Genomic DNA, 18,159 nt, shown 5'->3' with positions numbered 1-18,159 from the left:
CTATGCTCGAAATCAAAGGAAAGGATCTTGATAGCATGAAGGCACAATACGCGGAGTCAGCATAGTTTGGCACGCAGTTCCAGTTAGCCACGACGCTTGCTCTAGGCCACTACTCATTAGAGGACGGTTGGCTTTTCTATAAGAAAAGGTTGTGTACTCAAAGACAAACGATAGGTGCTTCTTCATGATGCCCATGACGCCCTTACCGATGGTCACAGAGGTATCAACAGGACTTTGGAGAAGTTGGAGCGCTATTTCTATTGGCCAAAGATGCAGAAGGATGTATACAGCTATGTGCAGGATTGTCAAATATGCCAAAAGGTCAAGGCTTCACACAAGAAAGCGGCAGGCTTACTTATGCCATTGCCAATCCCCGACGGTCCTTTCCAGGACATAGGTATGGATTTCATGGGATCACTTCCAGCATCTGCAGGTACTCGTAATACTCAATGTCTTACTATTGTTTGTCGCTTTAGTAAATATTGTATGCTCATTCCCTGCAATCAAACGGCCAGTGCTGAAGATGTAGCTCGTTTGTTTATCAAGTATTGGTATCCCGTTGGAGGGTTGCCAAAGACCATAACATCCGACAGGGACTCCAAGTTTGCATCTAACTTTTGGCGAGCCTTGTTTGATAATTTTGGTACTAAGCTGCAGATGTCCAGCACTTTCCATTCGCAATCGAACGGCAAGACGGAAAAGTATATTTGTACGGCATTTGATATTTTGAAATCATATTGTCATGATGCTCAGGGAAAGTGGGAGCAGTTTCTTGCACTTGTGCAGGCCATTCTGAACGATACCTATTCTTCGAGTATTGGTCGCACACCTTATGAAGCAGCGTTTGGATGGCAATTTACCTCACTCCTCACTCGGATGGTGTCTCCATCTCTTGAAGCCAACAAAACCACCGAATCCATGGCAGAGATTATGGAGTTCGTGAAAAGCCGCATTGCCAAAGCTCAAGCATCGTCGTATACACGCCAAGCTAATAAATCTAGACGAGATGTCCAGTATAAAGAGGGTCAATGGGTGTATTTTCGCATTATCAAGCAACGATTGAAGCAGGTGGGCAAGCGATGCCCTAAGCTATCCTTCAGGAGCTTCGGATCATTCCCTATTATTCAAAAAATCAACGATGTCTCAATGAAGTCACGCCTACCAGGACAGTTGGACTATGCACAACGTGTTCCATGTAGCCTGGTTGAAGCCATATTTTGGACCTCCTCTTTCAGAGATTTTCGACGAGCAACAACCTAAAGTTCTTGATGAAGCCGAAGTTTTGCAGCCAGAACAGATCCTTCTGCATAAATTCAAGGATGGGTCAGGACACAGGATCCGAGAGTTTTACACCAAGTTCCGTGATCGAGGTACCCATGAAGCAGTGTGGTTGGACGAAGATTTTTTCCAGGATTTTCCCCATATATTGGCGGACTACTTGGAAGCAATGAAGTTAAGGAGGGAATGTCACATGCACCCCTGCACTTGGGTGCAAGGTGACACACTGGCTACATCGACAAGTGCATTATAGTTCCTATATAGGAGATTTTGTCGTATGCTGTGACCCCTTTGTGAGCCCTTGTCCAAGGACAGTCAGGCACAAGCTACGTAGGTCAGTCTCTCAGCCTTAGGTCAAATCAGTAGTCAGTTCTTGTTCACTAGTACCCACTGAAGAACAGTAGGTTAAGTGTTTCCATATTATAGTTTAGGTCTTAGCCTAGGTTAGGAGTCCCTTGAGGGTCCCCAAAGGTTGGACAGGTAAGTAGGGAAGGCAGCCTGCAAAAGCTGCCCAAAAACTCCCCTAGCAAATGAGCCAGGGAGGGCTTTTCATAGGCTGGTTGTAGGCTAACCAGTCTATAAAACAGACTGAGTCGGTCTATTTACAGACTGGGTTGGCTCAGTCCAACCCTATAAAAGGACCCCTTGGCTTCCCTGTTTTCTCATTCAGTTTGCTCCTGCCTTCAGTTCTCCTACAGCTCCACTTCAGCCTCTTGTGTAGCCCTTGAGATCCTTAGATCTGGCCTTGCTCTAGCCTCAGTCCCTTGGCCATCAATTCAGCCTGATCTGAAGGTGACCACGCAGCACAACAGTCGGAGGTTTGGACCAGCAAATGGAGAGAGGTTTGGACACTATTTCCTCAGCTTTCTCAGCTCTCTTTTACAGCTTACATAGCTCACTCTCAGCTTTATATTTCAGTCATCCCTCAGTTCTCTCATAGGATCTATCACTTCTAGTTTTGACTCTCTCACTCATGCAGTAACCCTACATTCCGGTAGACAGCACAGGCCTCTTCCTTGCCTTGCAGCCTACATCGTCAGTGTAGACAGCATCAAGGTCTCAGTATTGGTCGGCGTTGCCTCTCAGGTCTTTGGGTCTGCTATACGTGTGCACAGTGAGCTCTTCGGAAGTAGGTTCCATGCTCTCTTGAAGAGTGTTCTTTGTATTTCTCAGTTCTCCAAGTATAAAGCAAATTCTCCCTTGATTGGGGGAGGGGTGACACGTCCCAACACTCCTGAAACCTTCTGATCTGCAAGCAAACACAAGAACACACACACACAACGTGAGAAACTGAGCAGGCTGCTCACCACCCAACCATGACATCTACGGGACATGATCTCGAATCAGGAGATGTCCCCTCCGAGCCACGAGCTGAGCTACTGGCACGAACTCCCAACCAGATCCAAACCAGCCTGGTGTCCCATACCACCAGGTGGCGCTGTGAAGCATGGGATCTGCTACTGGGCCTTGGGCTATGCTAAGATGCAGGCGTGCATCCGTGACTCAATCCAGGATCAGACCTAGCACCTGGGAACAAAACTTGCTCCCATCGGCTCTCTGAGAACTGAACCCCTAGGCCCCTTTTATAGACTCGGGCCCCAAGCGCCAAAAATAGCGAAGACCTATAAATGGTTTGTACCCTTGCCACTCAACCCGAGAATCAAGCCTGCCTAGCTCTAAGCCTCCCCAGGCTACCTGAGCTAGTCTTGTGTACCCAGTACACGTCAGATACCAATCCGTGCACATGACATACTTCCCCTCCTCTAAGAACTCACTCCTGAGTTCGCTAAGAAACCCGAAAATGTTCTTTGGAGGTTTTGTAATGTCTCCCATGTTGCATCCTCCTCAACACGATCCTTCCACTTGATCTTGTATTCCGTGATAGATCGATTACGAATTTGTCTGTCACGAAATTCAAGAATACACTCAAGTTCGTGTGGAATAAAAGTCAAATCTGTAACTTCTATTATCTCTTGAGGAGAAACAAGTTGATCATCTGCACCCAAGACTTCTTTCAGTCTACTGACATGAAAGACTGGATGGACTTTGACATCAGAAGGCAATTCTAGTCGATATGCAACTGGTCCAATTCTTTTAATGACCTTGAACGGACCACAATATCTGGGGGATAATTTCGGAACCAAACCAGTACTTAGGCTCTTGGATTCCTTGGGAATTCGCAAATATACCATCGTTCCTTCATAGAACTCTCTAGGTGAACGATGTCTATTAGCATAAAATCTGTCCAGATCTTGGGCACTTCTAATAGACTCCTTGGCAAACTGCAACATTTCCTGCATGTCTTGCAAGAAGTTCTTTGCAGCATCATTTTGAATCCCTTTTAACCCAACCATAACTGGTGACTTAGGTTGAAACCTGTACATAAGCATAAAAGGACTGTAACCAGTGCTCGAATGCTTTGCACTGTTATAAGCAAATTCTATCATAGGTAGATAATCTTCCCATGAAGACTGTCTCTTAGATACATATGCCCGAAGCATATCTTCAACCAACTGGTTAACCTTCTCTGTACTGCCATCGGATTGTGCATGATCTGAGGAACTCATACTTAGAGTAGTTTCTAACTTCTCAAAAACAAGTGTCCAAAAGTTACTTGTAAACTTTGAGTCCCTGTCACTGACTATGTCAGATGGCAGACCATACAGCTTAAACAAGTGGTCCACAAACTCGTGAGCTAGTTGAACAGCTGAAATAGTTGTTCTAGTAGGTAAGAACCTAGCCATTTTTGTCAAACAGTCAACTATGACGCAAATGGAGTCATGACCCTTGCGCATTCGAGGCAAACCAGTAATAAAATCCATGAAAATACTTTCCCATTTATTACCTAGAATCTGTAATGGCTATAATAAACCCGTGCTTCTAAGGCGTTCTGCCTTAGTAACTTGACAAACCCGGCAACCTACTACATAGTTCTCAATAAATGCACGCATCTTAGGCCAATACAAGGTATGCTTCACAAGAGACAAAGTCCGATGTATACCCGGATGTCCAGCACTAGGAGCATCATGACACTCCCAGAGAATCTTGGATCTAAGTTCCAGAACATCTGGCACACAAATCTTTCCATTCCAGAACAGCAAGCCATTCCTAATTATCCACTGACCTCCCGCCGCGTGTACCATAGGTGGCACAATCCCTGAGTCCTGGTCAACCATGGAGCTCCCATCCTGGACTCTCTGCCAATAAGAACTGAAATGACTATCAGTTGCGTATAGCCCTCTCAAGGATTGAAATAGGTCTGAGGATATTTTCGTAAATGACATAGCATTTACAAACTTGACTCGACTTAAGGCATCCGCCACACTATTCAATGAACCCTTTCGATAACGTATTTCAAAATCAAAATCTTGCATTAATTCTGCCCATCTAGCTTTCCGTCCCCTTAATTTAGATCCATCACACACATACTTAATTGACTGATGATCAGTCAATACAAGAAACTTCGAACCATACAAGTAGTGTCTCCAAACCTTAAGGGCATACACTACAGCATAAAGTTCCTTTTCTAGTGTGGGCCAACGATATTGGGTGTCATCTAGCTTTTTACTCTCAAAAGCTACAGGTCTGCCCTCTTGGAAAAGAGCTGCCCCAATCACAAAATCACTCGCATCGGCCTCTAAAACATAAGGCCGGGTAGGACGGGTGCTTCCTTGATAGAAAACTTCAAGGTTTCAAAAGCCTTGTTCAATGCATCATTACAAGAGATCGGCTGGGTAGACCTATGTCCACGACCTTTCAATATGTTTGTCAGGGGTGCCGTGATGTGTGAATAATCACGCACAGACTTCCGTAGATATACCTTAAATCCTAGGAAAGAACGAAGTTGTTTCACAGTCTGAGGGATAGGCCATTCTAAAACCTTCTGGATACGATCCAGATCAATGCTAATACCTTCAGAAGAAATCTTGTGTCCTAAATAAATGATCTCCTTCATAAAGAAGTCACATTTACTCATCTTGGCATAGAGCTTATGCTGTCTTAGAATAACTAAGACAATTCGGAGGTGTCCTATGTGATCCTCAAGCGTTCGGCTATATATTCGGCTATATACCAAGATGTCATCTAAGAACACTACAACGAATTTGCTTAGAAAATCTCAGAACAAATTGTTCATCATCTACTGGAAGGTGGCTGGAGCATTGGTCAAACCAAAAGGTAATACAAGAAACTCGTAGTGACCATACCTAGTTCGGAATGCAGTTCTATCTATGTGTTTAGCATAGATACAGATTTGGTGATAACCCGTATGCAAATCAATCTTAGTGAAATACTTCACTCCAACCAAACGGTCTATCAGATCATCAGAACGAGGTAGAGGGTATTGATTCTTAATTGTCACTTTATTCAATCGTTTATAATCTATACACATTCTCCATGTAGAATCTTTCTTCTTCCTTAAGAGGACAAGTGCACCCCAAGGTGATTTACTTGGGCGAATATAGCCCATATTCAGGTAATCCTGTAGATGTGTAGCTAGCTCATCCTCCTCAAGCTGGCTCATACTATAAGGTGGTACACTAATAGGTTGAGCGCCAGGGACTAAATCTATGCGATGATCTACTGCCCGTTCTAGAGGTAAACCTTCCGGCAGTTGAGCAGGGAATACATCCTTGAAACTATCTAACAACATTCTCAATTCACGGTGTTCAAACACACTTAAATCATTCTTGTTATTTATAGAGACAACAAATGAAGAAAGCGGAATCAAAACACACTGATAGACATCATAATGAGAAGTGTTTAATATATTCCGAAGCTACATCACAGATACAATAGGTCCCTGAGAAGAGGAAATATTATCACACTGAATACAAAATTGGGTGTCCTTATCCACAAAAGAAAGGGTATGCTCCGTCCATCCAATCCGAATATTGTGGGTTTTAAACCACTCTATTCCGATTAACAAGTCCACATGCTCCGAGTGCATAACATAGCACGTAAGAGCCCCTGTGTATGCTTGAATCCAGATAGGAAGTGCTTCAATCTTGCGATCCCAAAACTGCTTCCCAGCTAGAAGCTGCATCTCATAGGTGTAATCGCTAAGTATTGTGGACAGCCCCATATTTTGCACAAATTTGTAATTAACAAAGTTGTGAGCGCTACCCGGGTCAAAGAGAATGTGAACTCTTTGGTCCCTAACTTCTCCATAAACTCGGAAAAGATCATGGGAACCAAATAACGAAGTATTGAAAGTGCAATTACAAGAAAGTGGGCAAGTAATGACATTTACAGAAATACCTGTCATCGAAACTTGGTTCGCTCCCTTGGCTTTGGTACCTGGACCTGCTTGGAGCTTTGGTCCCAGTGCTTGCTTTTGATTCTTGCGCTTTGGACACTCATTCTTGGTGTGGCCCTACTCCTCGCAGTAGAAGCAACGTCCTTCCTTCTTAAGCTTCAAGGTACGAAGGAAACAGGCTCAACCATTCTTCGTCTGAGTCAAGTGTTTCTTGGAGGCATTGTCTATAGACTTTGTCTCCCCGGTACCAGTGGTAGACTAGAAGAACTTCCGTTTGTTCTTTCCACTCGTGTCGAAAACTGTAGTTGCCTTTGCACTGGCCATGGTATCATCATATATACATGCGTAATTCATGGCCTCTTGCAATGTGGTACATTTGTTGTTCTTGATCTGCAACTTGTATGAATCTGGCAAACCATCCACAAAGAAACCTAACAAGGTTACTGGATCCATCTTTGTGGCCCTGGTCTGTAGATCTCGAAACCTTTGGAGATAGACTTCAAACGTCAAGTTCAGCTTAGACATATCGAGGGCTTTGAGCTTGCCTACGATATCATAGTCATGATCCTTCTTCAGGAACTCCTTCCTGAAGACCCCTTCAAAATCTGTCCATGTTACCGGCTTAGGTTGGAGTTCCTTCCACCATAACAAAGCCTTTCCTGACATGAAGCCAGCTGCAAGCTATATTTTCTTTTCATCTGGGTACGGGTCGAACTGGAAGTGTACCTGCCACTTGTGCAACCAAGTGTCAACAACCTCCTTGGTTCGAGACTTCTGATCTCCGGGAAAAGGGTCTGGAGTTATGTTCGGACCTAACACTGAAGCCATGGCATCCACATGCGTGAGTGCCTGCAGAGTGCTAGTCAGAAGTGTGAGAGTAGCCTGAATCCCTTGGAGTTGCTATGTCAACCCCATTTGATTCGCATTAACCTGCTCAAATTTTCCAGCTAGAGCAGTGGTAAATTCACTGAAGGCCTTCTTCGTAATCAGATCGTCATAAAGACCCTAGTCTTCCTCAGTAGGGTAGTCCAAATCCTGATCTCCCATGGCAAACTCGGGATTTACAGAATCAGCCATGTCTAAAATCTGATCTAAAAAGAGTAGTAAACTGAGAGAAATAACTAGGGAAATCGAAGCGAGAAGGAGTGTGGAGCAGAGAAAAAAAACCGTCCCAAGAAGAGGTGACGAAAGAAGAGGAGTTGGCCGAAAAGAAGATGCTAGAAGCTGATGATCAGCTTGCATAGGTGATCCCAGGGTCTCCCCTTGCTGGTTTTGATGCAGGCTGCAGTGTACGGAAGTCTACTGCAGGCCGTACTGTACGGAAATCCCCCGCAGAGGCTGTACGAAATCTGATGCAGGCTGTATGGATATCTGACGCAGGCTGTACGGTAACGTGACGCAGGCTGTACGAAATCTGTCGCAGGCTATGGCCATTCCTAGATGGCGAAATCTAGTAGATGTGCAAGGAGGTCTTCTTGCGCACTCTAGCTAAGGCTGTGGCTAAGCTTGGGATCCTGCCAGGCTATAAAGGAGATGGTGCAGCTAATCTAGGAAGCCATGCTTTCTAGAAAAGCTCACCCTCCCAATCTTGGAGGGTGGTGCTTCTTTCGAAAAAAGCAACTCCTCCAACAGTATGGCCGCACCCTGCTTCAGCCCTTGGTGCACCTCCCTACCTGACCGAATTCCTTTCCAGCCCATGGCACACCTCTTAGCCTCTCCTACCTATGTCACCTACCTCTATGCAGCCCTGACCAGCAAACAGACTCCCCTCGCCTACCACTCAGCTCTTCTCATGCCTCTCCTCCCTTCATCTCCACTCTCTCCTAGCTACGCCTCAACCCTCTCTCACTTTTCCCTTCAGTATTTTCGAAATCAAAACTCTCCTTCTTCCTACCTTTTCCCTAGATCCTGACCAATTCCAATAACCCATGAACCAACAAGATCTTGCAGTAACAAATTTCGAAATTAGGGCATACCTAGAGGAAGAAATCGTCCAAAATTTTTGCATCAGAAGTTCCTACCTCAGGAGTTGGCTCTGATACCAACTGACACGTCCCAGCACTCCTGAAACCTCTGATCTGCAAGCAAACACAAGAACACACACACACAATGTGAGAAACTGAGCAGGCTGCTCACAACCCAACCATGACATCTACGGGATATGATCCCAAATCAGGAGATGTCCCCTCTGAGCCACGAGTTGAGCTACTGGCACGAACTCCCAACCAGATCCAAACCAGACTAGTGTCCCATACCACCAGGTGGCGCTGTGAAGCTTGGGATCTGCTACTGGGCCTTAGGCTATGCTAAGATGTAGGTGCGCATCTGCGACTCAATCCAGGATTAGACCTAGCACCTGGGAATGAAACTTGCTCCCATCGGCTCTCTGAGAACTAAACCCCTAGGCCCCTTTTATAGACTCGGGCCCCAAGCGCCAAAAATAGCGAACACTTATAAATGGTTCGTACCCTTGCCACTCAACTCGAGAATCAAGCCTGCCTAGCTCTAAGCCTCCCCAGGCTACCTAAGCTAGTCTTGTGTACCCAGTACACGTCAGATACCAATCCGTGCACATGACAAGGGGGCCCTCACTGGGTATAGGGACCCAATCGGTTGTCGACTCTACTCTCTCTCTACCCTCATTCCTTTCTCTCTCTATGGTAAACAATGCTCATTCCTCGCTAAAGGTTTAAAGGTCTTGCTGTGAATTACATGATCAGATAACCGTTGCATGTTACAACCGATTAGCAAAGGTTAAGAGTACCTTACTAGAGATCGCGAGGTTGGCAAATCATAATGATTCCGTTCTAGGCTGGTACTTGATGGATGTAGCGAAAGCTTCAAAGATCTGAAGGACTTTATCCTTAGTCTCCCTATGCTACCTTTGCAAGGGCCTTGGGTTGCAACCCGATGGTGGCCAACTCCCTTTTACTTATTGTATCTGGGTCTTTTTGGGATTAACACCCCCGGTTAATCAAGCCGGCATGTTAACTCAAAAAAAAAAACGAGTTAACATCTGGTGTTCTTTTTTAACCTTATCACAAAGCCCTTGTCAACCTTAATGTTGACTTATCTATGTTACCATTGTTTTTATATAAAAGGGCTGGTTTGTGCCCTTTTATTAGCAGATTTTCCCTCAAGCCTTATTGGCTCAAGCACCATGTTATTAGCAAGATTTCATTTCTTTGTAAGCCCGAGAAGTCCTTCTCTCTCTCTTGAGGACTCTGTTTTTGGGTTTTCAATGGTCAAAGACAAATTTTATGGCAAGATGATTCACATGTGACAAACATTCATTCATCTCTTGATAATCAAGAGCCTTTCATTGCCATGTATGTATTCATGGGAGAACCGAGAGTGCAATTTATGCTCATGCCTTCTCTTTGCTTCATAGACTCGGCTATTATTTTGGCATCATCTCAATGGCAAACCATTTATGGGATTTAGAGAGGTCACTTTCATAATGACACATTTTTTCAACTCTACTTTATGCTTGTAGCCTCATTTTTTATGGCATTTTTATGCGACATGCCTTTATTTCTTCACAATTTTTTGTAAAAGGAGTAGACACTGCCCTTGACCTCCATGAAAGGCAAGTGGTAAGACCCTCCTTCCGTTTGGAATCTAGAGAAAACCCATGCATGTTCATGCAAGCCCGCTCATATCCAGGTGTACATTACTTATAGAGGTCAAGCAACTTTATAGAGTCACGTTAATCAATACACTACTCTCCTTATGTAGTGTATTGTCAAATTAACACAATTTCTTCAATTATATCCAAAACCTTGTAATAAGCCTATAACTGATAAAGGCTTCTCCCTTGGTTGATATCACTTGATGTTAGCGTAATACTCTAATTGAGGGGGAGTGTTGAGATTTGTATACATCAGGATGATAGGAGTGGTTAAATCTACACTTGCATGATTGGTGGATGTGGATATTGGATAGGGGTTGCATGTGGGTGCCTTGTTCTAGAAAAGCTAATTTTGGAAAAGTAATCCCAAGGACAAAGTAACACCATTTTTTAAATAGCCTTTCCCTAAAACCAAGCATCTCAGCTCCTCCAGGAAAAACAAAAGCGCACCTTCCTGGGTGGCCCTACATTTATAAAAAACTGAGCCTGTTGGTTATCGAGAGATTCACTAATGCTCCCCCTATAGGTTCATCACCCTTTGGAGGCTTCAATTGCAGTCACCTCAACTTTTCCACAAGCAACTCAGAAAAACTGTCTACTCCATGAATCAAAAACAAATCTTCCCTCAACAACACAGGACGTGTAATTTGCAAGAGCACCTTCAATACATGAGATACATACATGGAACTTCCTCGATGGCATATACCTTGCAATGATTCTCCAAGTTTAGGGCTGCTTTGATACCGACTGTAGAGTCCCCTCTAGGATCTAACCCTAACACGGATCATAACACAATTAGCAATAACAACTCCCATCCACCCCCGAGCACGTGGGCTAGAGTTCAAACTCCATGCCTAAATCCCTGGCGCCCTATACCACTAGAATCCATGCCTAAATCCATGGCGCCCTATACCACCAGAATCCATTCCCAAGGAACCTTTGGCACAGCATCGCATGATCCACCAGGAGCCTTCGCTTTTGATCCAGACCAGACCATCCACAGAATGAATCCACAATAGTCTTGCCGACTCTTATATAGAAGAGCATCCCACTATAAACAACCTCCGTGGCTCATGTTAGCCTACTTCTCTTAATCCTAGGGCCCCCTAACCCTACTAGATTAAGTTCACTAATTCTAGGATTAGCATCCAGGTCCATAACAATAAGAACCTGAGATGAAGGTTACATTCCCCCTTAAATGGGAATAACCAACCAGACAGACACAGATAAAGTCACATAGTGATGTAAGGAGCTAAATATTTAACACGAAAAAGAAATAATATCACCATTTATAACAATACAAGTAAAGCTTCTCTAAGATTAGGCCATAGTTACCAAGGAATGGGAATGTAATGGGAACTTGAATGCCCGAATGGGAAAGTTCCAAGAAGGGGGAATGAGAGAATGCCACATTGTATGACACATCATCAAATCACATGGAAATATACCAAAATATGAAAAGAAAACCACTTTTAGCAGCTCTAAACTTTCCATTTCAGTGCCAAATTTAGGTCCTGAACACCAGATTTAGATCTTGAATGCTATAGGAATGCCAGATTTAGGCCTGGAACGCTGTAGGATCAAATTTAGGTCTGGAATGCCAGATTCAGGTCCGGAATGCCAAATTTAGGTCCAAAACGAGTTCCAAAATGCAAAGTGGAGCACCGGAACGCCATTCCATGGTAACTCCCTATCTGGGAACGTTTCATGTTAGCCCTTTGTCTAGAACGGCATTCTAGACGTTGCAGATGTCAGAACGCCGTTCCATGGTAACTATGGATCAAACTTCCTTGCTCATATGTACACTTCCTATTCATGCTTGTAAAGCTTGCCTTATTTAAAGACGAACTTTGCTGCTAGGCAAAAACAAGAAAGAAGAAAGGGGGAAAGAGGAAACAATTTGCACAAAAGCAAGCTACGAGACTAGTCCAAGAGCACGGAGTAACACGAGGCCCATTTTGCAAAGAAGGTAGAAAAGAAGCAATCTGAAAGCACACAGCAAAACAATGGGACAGTCCAAGCTTAAGGAGACAACAAAAGTAAGTTTGCAACAACATCAGTAATACCAGAGACTAGTCCAAGAGCACGTAGCAATACGAGGTCCATTTTGCAAAGAAGGTAGAAAAGAAGCAATCTGAAAGCACACAACAAAACAATGGGACAGTCCAGACTTAAGGAGATAACAAAAGTTTGCAACAACATCAATAATACCAGTTTGCAAGGAGGTTGCAAAGAACGACACATTTTCACAATGGAGAAAGGATAAGATTGCAACAAAGATGAAGTAGTTGAACTTCAAACAATGGTGCCAATATCACGAAGTTTTAATAGGTACAAAAGTAGATATTTTTACATGAGTAATTCGTGTGCCTTTATAGTCATTGCCACTTAATTCAATTGAGGTATTATGTAGTGAAGCTAGAAGAAATATCCATGTAAAGCAAGAAAGGAGTACTGTCATGACGATAAGGATAATAGTTGAAATTTACAGCAGCCTATCAAGTCGCACCAGTAGTCAGCACAGAATGCAATGAGAGAAAAAATCATGGGATAGCTTGGAGGCCAGTAATCAAAGAAACTTCAGCCCACAAAGACTCACACTCCGGCAGAGCTTCCGAGAATCTGCGCAACTTTTCTGTGGAAGACATCTTCGGCATTTTCTAGAGATCGGACACACAAGAGTACGGTAGCCATGCCTGGCGTGGCTCAATTTTGGGGTCGATTCTTCCCCTGGATTTCACAGAGAATTGGGCATTAAGGTGGAGAATGGCAAGGTGATGAACCGAGGGGGGCTTTCAGAAATTCGTCAAACAACATACTTCGCTCGCTCTTGAGGCTGAGGGAGGAAGAGGGGGGAATCAAGAAGAGATTTTCAAAACAAAACAACTATTTCTTGAAGGATCGGGAACCGAGCTCAGTCCTGCTGGAGATCTCGAAAATAAGACCGCACAGATTCTTGACAAAATCGAGCGAGCACATGCAAATCAGTGCCCTACTTATTGAAGCTTGCTAGCGACGACTATTCACTATAGTAGGCAAACACGCAGTCTGAGGAAAGAGCCGAGCGATTGATGATGGTCTTCCACAAAATCGATACGTCCTCTCTACTCCAAAACCGGCCTGCATCCCTCGCCATTGCTGATGATAACGAGCAATCCGGATCCCTATCTTGCTTGTAGCAGACAACCTGGTGTTGATCTGAAGAGATAGAAGGGGAAGAGAAAAGAGAGCATATCACGACATAGGAGTAAGAGAGCCTGGCGTTGATACGACATATCACGACATAGGAGTAAGAGAGCCTGGCGTTGCTAGCGACGACTATTCACTATAGTAGGCAAACACGCAGTCTGAGGAAAGAGCCGAGCGATTGATGATGGTCTTCCACAAAATCGATACGTCCTCTCTACTCCAAAACCGGCCTGCATCCCTCGCCATTGCTGATGATAACGAGCAATCCGGATCCCTATCTTGCTTGTAGCAGACAACCTGGTGTTGATCTGAAGAGATAGAAGGGGAAGAGAAAAGAGAGCATATCACGACATAGGAGTAAGAGAGCCTGGCGTTGATACGAAGAGGAAGAAGGAGCTTGTCGGAGTTGGAGATTCAGCCTAAAGCTACGACTTCTTTCAAGAGGATATCCATGGTCCAACTCATCACCCATCACCCTTCCCCATGTAACCCCCTTATCCATCATCATACACCTAACCCTCCACCTCACAACCCATCTCCACCTCACCTAACACACGCTTCCACATAACTAACCCCGTTCCCCTCCACCGCATATCTCCTTATGCACATGCACCCCCCCTTCTTCCCTTTTTTCCCCTTGCGTGCATACACCTCCCCTCTTGCACTCATGCGCAACACCCACCCCTCCCCATTTGCTTGCCGTGTGCATGCGCAACCCCCCACCCCTTCTCGCCTTGAGCACACCCCCCTCCACCTCCCCCCCCCACATGCCCCCCCTTGCATGCATGCACAACACCCCCCCCCCCTCCTCGTTCGCCCGTCGCGTGCATGTGCAACCCCCCACCACCTCTTACCCCTGCCCCCTCCCCCTCCCCCTCCCCCTTCCCCCCTCGTGCAAATGCCCCTCCACCCCCCCCACGGGGGTTCACTTCTTATAAAAGGTCTACGTCACCTGCGCGGACGAACCTTACAAAAAACCCCTATTTAAGGTCTCCTTATGGGTAATAAATACCCCTATTTAAGCTTATAAGTTTTCCATTGTAAAATCATTGCTACCCCTATTTAAGGAGCATATTAGGATAGGAACCATAACCCACCCTTTTTTAATTATATACAATTTATGTACACTTTCACAATCTATGCATATGCTACCTCGATTGAATGTGGATGAAAATATTATACATATTGGGTGATATTTAATATCATGTTTCACACAAAAGTCAAACTAGTACAAGTTTTGCTATTGATTAAATCACATGAACAAAATATAAAAAGAAAGTTTAAGTATAATTTTAAGCTGCAAGGTATCAATAAGTAGTCCAATCACAAAGACAAAGAGACTTCTTCAAATCCCTCCCTCCTTTCCTCCATCTCCACTCCCCATGCCCCTCCCCCTCCCTGTCCCCCTCCCCCTTTGACCCCCCCCCCCCCCCCCCGTGCGGGGTGGAATCAATTGCCAATGGACTTCAACAAGGGCTGCCAAAGTAATGGAGGCTCTAACAGCCTTTGTGGCAACATGACTGCACTGCATGTGAACAGAGACCACTAGTGGCTGTAGGTCTCAGACTCTGCACTCTGGCGCGCGCGATGGCTAGCTGTACTACGGAAATTGAATAAAGGCATTACCGTCGAGGATATCAGATTTGGTCAGAGGCTATTCAGTGCTCCAAAGTCCGTGAGGGATGGTGCACATGAAAATCGATGTCTTGCAGGCGGCTGCAGATTCACAGACGGGCGCAGGCAGTGGAAAGCTCTTATTGAATTTGTAGTAGGCATGCTGAAATGTCACAGATAAGTGCGCAAAGTAAAATTCGAGGCTGCCAGAGTATTAAGGGCAGCATGGCTTCACTGTGCACGTATCCTTTAATGCAAGACTGAGCCTAGGGAAGCGGATGGTGGAACTGTAAGCGGGCGTCGAGCTGCTATGAGTCGTTGCTCTCACTGGTGACTCCTGAGTCCTGACTACTTGAAGGCATGGAATCTGATTAGTTAAGACATAGGCTGGCTACGCGTTAGGACTCTGGGAGTCTACTTCAAAGTTTGCCAATGATCAGTTGCCGTTCTCCCAAGATGATGATGCCAGCCTGAGTACTTGGTGTGATCTTCAAGGCTCAAAACCTAAAGCTCAATGCACACTTTCCTGAATGCAAAATTTTCTCTCCCCCCATGACCACGAGCTTTATCTCGGCATAAGTGTCACATAGTCCTCTTGAATCTTCCAAATGACTTCTCTCCCTTTCAATTTCCACACAAGGGAGCTTCTCTTTGATTCCTTCGCAAGAGCGTGACCAAGGCTCTGATACCACTGAAACTAAAAGGTAATCTTTCCAACACACAAATTCACCACATAATCAATTGGAGAAGAAGAAACACAATCACACCATGAAAGCGACAGTAGAATGGGTACAATCTCCCCCCTAGATAAGTTGGCTCACGCTTCCTCATCTAGAGTATTTATGATATTTCATAAAAGCACCAAGGAGCCAAAATTATCCCTCTCATCCAAAAATGAGGGATTTGCTTTACATAGCCATCTTAGGTCCCAAAATGAATTATGTCCTCAACAAAATATATTGCTCAAACTTGCAATAATAAAACAAATACAAAATTGGCCCATGGCCATATATAATGCGCCGTGCGACACCTCGATTGGTACCCTCGCACTTACTCCAATCCTCGTTATGAGTTCTATCACCTGCACTCAAGCTGCCAATTACATCAGTTATTAACAATCGATTGAACGAATCATTGAATCAACCGATCCCAACATAACCGCGCTCAAAGCACAATAATCAAGCACAACACCAATAACACTAGCGACATCAGTATTAACATGGAATCACCCATAATACCGACCATCTAGCATGGCAAAACACAAGCTAGTCAGGCATCCCTAACTAACCACACAAAGTATCCACTAGGACCCCTGCCGCATCCGATGCGCTCCTATGTAGTACTTTGCCATAGTCACACTTGACTAAAATAATAATATCCAAAGCAAGATATATCAGAAAATATAATTTATGTAACACTCTTAGCTATTCATCTACCACAGTGGGTCATCACGCATTGCCACTACTGGTTTGTGCTCTTCTTTTGGTGATGACCCTCAACACAGCTCTTTGCAATTGTCTTAGTTAAGTTTTTGTTGCATACACAACCCATTTGAGCTCCTCGTGTAGTCATTTGTGCTAGTGGACATAGCACTCTTTCACAATGCAACTCGCTATGAGCCACCACCTCTGCTCAGCTTTTTATTGGTTGCATCCATTGTTTATTGGCCACCACCAAACAAGATTTACTTCAAGCTTGAAAGAGGGGTCCCCTTTAGGGGCAAGGGTCATATTGACAAGGGCTTTGTTGGAATATGGCCCTTGCCCCTAAAGGGAACCCCTTAAGGGCCATATTGCCTTTAGTTTTAAATAACTTACTGTTTTTTTGTTTGTTGTCTAGCTTTAAATTATACTATTTGCTTTTTGAAATCAGTTTTACATAGCACTATTTATTCAAACTAAATAGTTGTTCTCTTCCTTACACAAACTTTTTATTGATGATTGATTTTGCAGGCATAGTTCTTCCTGAATTTCAAGGAGCAACATCCTTTCGTAGACATTGGTTTTTGTTCTTTTCATAATCTTAAGCCCTATTTCATCAAAAAATTGAAGGAAAGGAATACTTGTTGTATTTACCATACAAGAATAGACTTGCTCCGACAAGCAATGCATTCCATGAGATAGAACACCGTATCGTTGCATGGAGATATGTGTGATTGCTTATGCAAGGTTCGTAGGTCCCAAGGGGAAGAAATGTGTGTTGCCTACACTAGCAGTTGTTCTTCTATGTCTAAAATATGGCATTCATTAGTATGTCCAAAGGAAGAGGATGCTGAAGGGCACAAGCTTGAATGCTTATTGGGCAAATGTGATAAGTTCCCAAAACTATTATTTTGCCCACGTGAGTTGAATGATGCAAATGGTGCATTGATAAGATGGAATACATATGAGTATGTCATTAAGGATACGGAGAAAAGTTGAAGCAAAGAAGAGAATGAAATTCTTATACAAGGAAACACCTCCATCAATCATCATCCCACAATACTTGCAACACTTAAAAGTTTTTATCACTCGCAACTTCTATAGTTATTGGCAACACTCTCAATTTAAAGAGTGCACCACAAATTTTCCAGATGATATGGTGCTTTAAGTTGTTGACTTTGTAGAGAACTATACATTCAAAGTGCAGAATGAGGTTCAATCAATGCATTAGCATAATGACCAAGTCACCATCTTGGTTCATATTTTATATCAGAAGGAGGTGAACGAGATAAAAAAGCAAGCCATCTTTTCTATTTTAGATGACAAGGAACATGATACACTATTTGTGCTGCATTGTTTTATGCTTCACCATCAATGGTTGGTTTGTAAAGGCTTGAAGTTTAAAAGACACTGGGTTTGGTCAGATGGGGCAACATCTCTATTTAAGTCCACTCGCCCATTTTACTTTGTTGCAAGGTAAGACATTGGACACTGCCCCTTTTATTTGCTACATCATGCTGAAGATGTTGCATATTTTAAAATGCTATATAACATACTTTTTCTATTGTTTGTTATGCTAGGCATTACTCTTTGACTGACATTCGGATGATGTGAAACTTTTTGGGTAGCGGTCATGGCAACAAGGGAGAACATGATGGGGCTGGTGCAGTCATAAAACGTGCACTAACCAGTGAGCAATTAGATGTAAATGGTGCAAAGCTACAGAATGCACACAATGTTGTGGAATGGTTGACATGGAAGGTGGGAGA

At 44.0% G+C, this 18,159-nt stretch overlaps 1 pseudogene; it reads right to left on the bottom strand.

Annotated features, from left to right (window-relative positions):
• Window positions 1–6,793: 6,793 nt before the first annotated feature.
• On the bottom strand, window positions 6,794–7,612 carry LOC147894804 (uncharacterized; annotated as a pseudogene).
• Between the last annotated feature and the right edge of the window lie 10,547 nt (window positions 7,613–18,159).

The sequence above is a fragment of the Dipteris shenzhenensis genome, chromosome 14 (assembly GCF_047967505.1).
Source record: "Dipteris shenzhenensis isolate YYH24624 ecotype China chromosome 14, Dip_SZ_1.0, whole genome shotgun sequence".
Lineage (NCBI taxonomy): Eukaryota > Viridiplantae > Streptophyta > Polypodiopsida > Gleicheniales > Dipteridaceae > Dipteris > Dipteris shenzhenensis.
The sequence above is the reverse complement of the archived record's forward strand: the minus strand, read 5'-3'. Positions and strand labels throughout refer to the sequence as shown.